Source organism: Trichechus manatus, unplaced genomic scaffold (genome assembly GCF_000243295.1).
Source record: "Trichechus manatus latirostris isolate Lorelei unplaced genomic scaffold, TriManLat1.0 scaffold00119, whole genome shotgun sequence".
In the NCBI taxonomy this organism is placed as follows: domain Eukaryota; kingdom Metazoa; phylum Chordata; class Mammalia; order Sirenia; family Trichechidae; genus Trichechus; species Trichechus manatus.
In genome coordinates, this window is record NW_004444055.1 from 8,093,206 (window position 1) to 8,098,931 (window position 5,726).

Below are 5,726 nucleotides of genomic sequence, written 5' to 3' on the forward strand. Positions count from 1 at the left end.
CGATCATGTGGGGGACAAATGGTTGTAAACTTACTTTACCTAGAATTTTACACTTAAAACTTACAAAGTGAGGTGTGCTTGTACCTTAGACTTGGGAATTTTTAAAATACAGCCTTGCCATGTTCTACAAAATCTGCATGCAGAAGAAATCAAGCAAGCAGCTGGATGACTTATTCATCTTCAGTGTTTGTTCTTGTTCTTCTTTTTCTTCCTCTTCTTCTCCTCCTCCTTCTCTTCCTCCTTCTCTTCCTCCTTCCTCTCCTTCTTTTTTTTTTCTTCTTCTTTTCTGGTAATACCAGATAATTCATTGTAAATGACTGGCAAACACATTAAGAATAATCATCATTAAAAAGGAACTGGGAAATGACACGTTTAAACTACGTGCTTTTTTTTCTGCCACCTGTAAATTATGGCTAGTGCCGACATTTTAAGGACTAAAATACTTAATGGGATGGTCCATTTTCACATAATTTCATGACTATATCCTCACTTTAGGTGTCTTGGCAGTGCAGTGGTTAAAGCGCTCGGCTGCTAACAGAAAGGTTGGTGGCTCTAACCCACCAGCTGCTTCACGGAAGAAAGATGTGGCAGTCCATAAAGATTTACAGCCTTGGAAACCCTATGGGGCAATTCTACTCTGTACGATAGTGTCGCTGTGAGTTGGAATTGACTCAATGGCAATGGGTTTTTGTTTTTCTTTTTAATTTTATTGTGCTTTAGGTAAAGTTTACAGCTTAAGTTAATTTCTCATTCAAACAGTTATTGCTTTGTAACACTGGTTGCAACGGGTTTGGTTTTGGTTTGGGGTATCCTCATCGTAATTTTTAAAACAATTGACAATGAATTTCAGTTTCAGTTATTACTCTTTGTTTTTATCAATTTCATAATGATCTGCAGAATATTGTAGTTTCAAGAGACATCTTAGGGTTTTCAAGGTTTTTTGTAAACCAGAATCAATGAAAACTCACAACTGCTTGAAAATGGCACCTATCTCTACAAGGGCCTAAAAATAGTTCTGTCAATGGAACGGTCTTTGCGTGACACACACAGTTTGTGCTGGACTAATGACCTAAAGGTTGGTGGCTCAAACCCACCCAGCAGTGCCTCAGAAGAAAGGCCTGATGGTCTGCTTCTGTAAAGATTACAGCCAATAAAACCCTATGGAACAGTTCTGCTCTGTAACACATGCAGTCTCCATGAGTTGGAATCAACTCGACAGCAACAGGTTTGGTTTCGGTTTTCATCAATAGAAAGAAGATGCTCTGGTGCTGAACTTCTATATCATCACCCAAAACTAAAACTGGAAAAGGTTTATTAGGTTCTAACCCACCAGGTGCTTCATGGAAGAAAGATGTGGCAGTCTGCTTCCATAAAGATTTACAGCCTTGGAAACCCTATGGGGCAATTCTGCTCTGCCCTGTAGTGTTGCTGTGAGTTGGAATCAAATACACTCTGGCACACCCTGCCTACTCCTGGTAAAGGAGCCATCCATAAGTTTGCAAATCTCAATTTACTAAGGGAGGATGTACTTGTGCTTTGCCCTAAGATGTCTCCACAATGCAATCTGATTTTTCTGTAACATTGACTAATTTGGTATAGATTAGCTTCCCCACATTGTCATGCAGGCCTGTGGCCAGTACAGCTTTAAGGAGGGCAATTTCTTTTAAGGAGAGGCTCCGTGAAGTTCTGTTTCCTTTACAGCTGTGAGCAGTTGTAGATGAGGAAAAGCCTGCTGCTTTGAGCAGTTTACCTCAGTTCTTTGCACCTCAGTTTCACATGTTCTTTTTATGCACATGATAATAGCCCTACATTCCCCTACACCAACACACAGACGTATACATATCCACACACGCACTTTTTCCTGACATTGTTTTGATATCAGTGTGTAACTCTCAAGTAAACAAATGTGTAGTGTACCTCTGAACAGCAGTTCAAAAACTGATAGAGTCACAGTAAACAAGTAAAAGATACATTCGAAAAGAGATTTAGATCAATTTTGAGAGTCACAATATTCCCTCCAAGTTTTTCAATTTTAGAATATGTAACATAACATCTTTTCGAAAATGGGGGCTAATTTCTCTCATCACCAGGGTGCCAGCTGGACCCTCTTTCCCACACAGCCTTGGAGGTCTTCTGTGATCACAGAGAGAATGCTGCCAGGAAGGAAGAAGAAAAGATGACCTCTCCAGAGCTAAATTTTTCGCAAAACCTGAGTTCACTGATCAGAGTCTCAGAAATGTCCTTTCAACACCCAAATGGCCAGCAGGAGTGCCAGCCTTATGAAAAAGACGCAGATGATAAAGGCCTTGTATATAAGGCCTCATGTATAAAACAATCCCCAGAGATCATTTCCACGTTAACCCAAGTGAGCCCCAAATCATGCTTCAGGCTTGCAACGAAACTGATCAGGAGGGTGAGATGTTGAACCTCGCTCTCAATTAGGAAACAAGCTTATTCATATTAGAGCTTGTGGTGTGTGGGGGGCCGAGGGGAGGAGAAGAGGAGCTGAGTTGCAAGAGCTGATGTAAGTACCTGGAACTAATGTGTTATCTGTTGTAGAACACACCAACCTTATTATTAACCATATTAGAGTTATCCAAGTTCATGAAAAACCACAACAAACCAAAAGCAATCAAAATATTGAACAGCGTCTATGATGGAGCTTAGATGATAGTTCTCCTTCTTCCTTATTCAGTCTGTTTATCACACATTTGTAGAGTACCAACTATCCATGCTCCAGGCAGGCTTCCAGTCACTGGGGCTACAGAAGTGAGCAAGGCAGACAAAATCCCTTTACTCAAGGAGGTTATACTCTTAGGAGTGATGGGGTGGGGGTGGGGGGGTGGAGGAGTCGACAAACAGTAAACAAGCAAATAAATAAACAAGATCACTTCAGATTGTGGTAAGAAGTCCTATGAAGGACAGAATCAGGGAGATGCCATGTTGTTAGGTTGCTGTTAGATCCTGTCAAGTCGGTTCCAACTCATAGCGACCCTGTGTACAACAGAACGAAGCACTGCCTGGTCCTGCGCCATCCTCACAATCATTCTTATGCTTGAGCCCATTGTTGCAGCCACTGGGTCAATCCATCTCATTGAAGGTCTTCCTCTTTTTCACTGACCCTGTACTTTACCAAACATGATGTCCTTCTCTAGGGACTGGTGCTTCCTTGTAATATGTCCAAAGTATGTGAGACGAAGTCTTGCCATCCTTGCTTCTAAGGAGCATTCTGCTTGTACTTCTTTCAAGACAGATTTGTTCGTTCTTCTGGCAGTCCCTGGTATAGTCAATATTCTTCACCAGTGCCACAATTCAGAGGTGTCAGTTCTTCTTCAGTCTTCCTTATTCATTATCCAGCTTTCGCATGCATATGAGGTGATTGAAAACACCGTGGTTTGGGTCAGGCGCACCTTAGTCTTCAAGGTGATATCTTTGCTTTTTAACACTTTAAGGAGGTCTTTTGCAGCAGATTTGGTGGGGGAGATGCCATAGGGGTGGTAATGGAGAAGAGGTGGGAGCAAATCCCTGCCCACCAGGGCATCAGGGAAGGGTGTGCTAAGAAGGTGATACTTGAGCTCAGATCTGATGCTGAGATGAGCAAGCCAGGTAAGGAACTATGGAAGGGCATTTCAGGCAGAGGAACCGGCAAATGCAATGGCCCGGATTTAGAAAGGGCTTTGTGTGCTCAAGAAGCAGAAGGCAGGCAGCTATGGCCAGATCATAATGAACAAGGAACAGGTGGTAGAGAATGGCAGGATCACATGCGTGCGTGTAAAAATGGCGTGGAGACGGCATCTCACCTCCTCTAACTTCACAAGGTGAAAGGAGAATCAAGATCAACAGCCCAATGCTGATTCCCATGAGGCGGAGGTCAGACGTACTTCCTCTCTCCGCCATCTTTATCAATTCTGACACTAACTGTCCCTCCCACGGCACTCTCTATTTCTCTGCTGAGTGTGATAAATCATTGTAATGGCCACATAGAACTCACAGACCATACTCACCGTTATGAGGTTTATTAGGGAAGTAACAGTTACAATTCAGGTTCAGGAACACTCAAGATACAGTTCTTCCAACAGGACAGCCTCTTCCCAGCGGTGCTGCAGGCACACTTCTCTCTGGCCCCTCGGCCTTTGCCCTGCTCAGGCAAGTGTTACAAAGTTCTTTGAGCTCTGCCAATAAGTACCCAGAAGCACCCCACTCCGCCAGCAAACCTGCCTGAAAGCACTCAGCTTTCTCACTGGAAAGCCCATAACACCGTCTCCTGCCAGTCCCTCCTGCCATCATTTCTCTGCTATGGCTTCTCACTGTCTTCAGTGCTACAACTCTCTCTTTCAGGCTCCTGGTTCCAGGAGCTTCTCAGTGCAGGGATCCCAGGTCCAAAGGATGCGCTCCACTCTTGGCCCTTTTTCCTTGGTGGTGGTGAGATTCTCTCTTTCCTGCCTCTGGGATGGCTCATTTCAAGTCCATCAGAATAACAAAACTGATCATTCCCCTTGGTGGGTCACAATTACACCATTTGCACAGTCCCACCCAATCACTTGGGTGGGAGTTACAAGATCATGGTGAGAAAGGCCACACAAAATCGTCCCATCACACTGCAGTGTGGCAAGGATTTTGACAGTTATGAGAAGACGCAGGAAGGTAATAAGCAAGGTAATGGTCTGGCTTACATATTTAAAAAGAGTACTCTAGCTGTAGGGTAGAAAATAGATTGTGTGAATTAGAAAAGTTTTAAAAAATGTATTGCAACACTCTAAAAGGGGCAAGGTGGGCAAACTTCACCTTTATTACTAACTGCATGGCAAGGATCAGCATGAACCCAATTCTCAACAGGAAGTAAATCCAGGCTTCACCTTTGCACATCTCCATTCCTCATCGCCAGCCAATTCTTCTGTGGCACTTCCTCTCTTACCCTAACCATCCAGAGTCAGGGCAGACTTCATCCTCCACCACCCTGAGCCAGGTCAAAACATCCCTGGCCACCAGGGCCAGGTCATTGGCTCAGGAGTCTGTACAACTCCCTGTACTTCAGACTAGCTAGCCTCTCTCTCTCTCTCTCTCTCTCTCTCTCTCCCTCACCTTTTGGGGCTAGGTCACAAGCTAGAAGTACTCTGCCCTTCTTCATCAACTACTCATGCAGCCTTTCCAGTCCCCCAGCCATCCAAAGCTGGTTCTTCGTAAGTTAAGACTCTGTCCTTACAACTGCCTATATAGCCCTTCTCTGAATTAGCCACCCTGATCTAAATCCAAATCTCATTGCCCCATGTGGTTTCCTTAATTCTCTATAATGGCTCTCAAAAGTCACAAAGACTATTATTTATACTTAAGGAGCCCCGATGGCACAGTGGCTAAGATCTCAGCTGTTAACCCAAAGGTCAGAGGTTTGAATCCACCAGCTGCTCCTCAGGAGAAAAGACCTGGTGATCTGCTCCCATAAAGATTTCAGCCTAGGAAACCCTATGGGGCAGTTCTACTCTGTGCTATAGGGTCTCTATGAGTTGGAATTGACTTGACAGCACACAACAACAACATCACTCACCCTTTAGGAGTCCCTGGGTGGCACAAATGGTTAAGCACTCGGCTACTAACTGAAAGGTTGGTGGTTTGAACCCACCCAGAGATGCCTTGGAGGAAAGGGCTGATGATCGATCTGCTTTCGAAAGGTCATAGCCATGAAAACCCTGTGGAGTACAGTTCTACTCTGCAATATATGAGATCGCCAT

At 44.1% G+C, this 5,726-nt stretch overlaps 1 pseudogene; it reads right to left on the minus strand.

Moving 5' to 3' along the window:
* Positions 1-852: 852 nt before the first annotated feature.
* Positions 853-4,284, minus strand: LOC101353844 (ATP-dependent RNA helicase DHX29-like; annotated as a pseudogene).
* Positions 4,285-5,726: the final 1,442 nt, after the last annotated feature.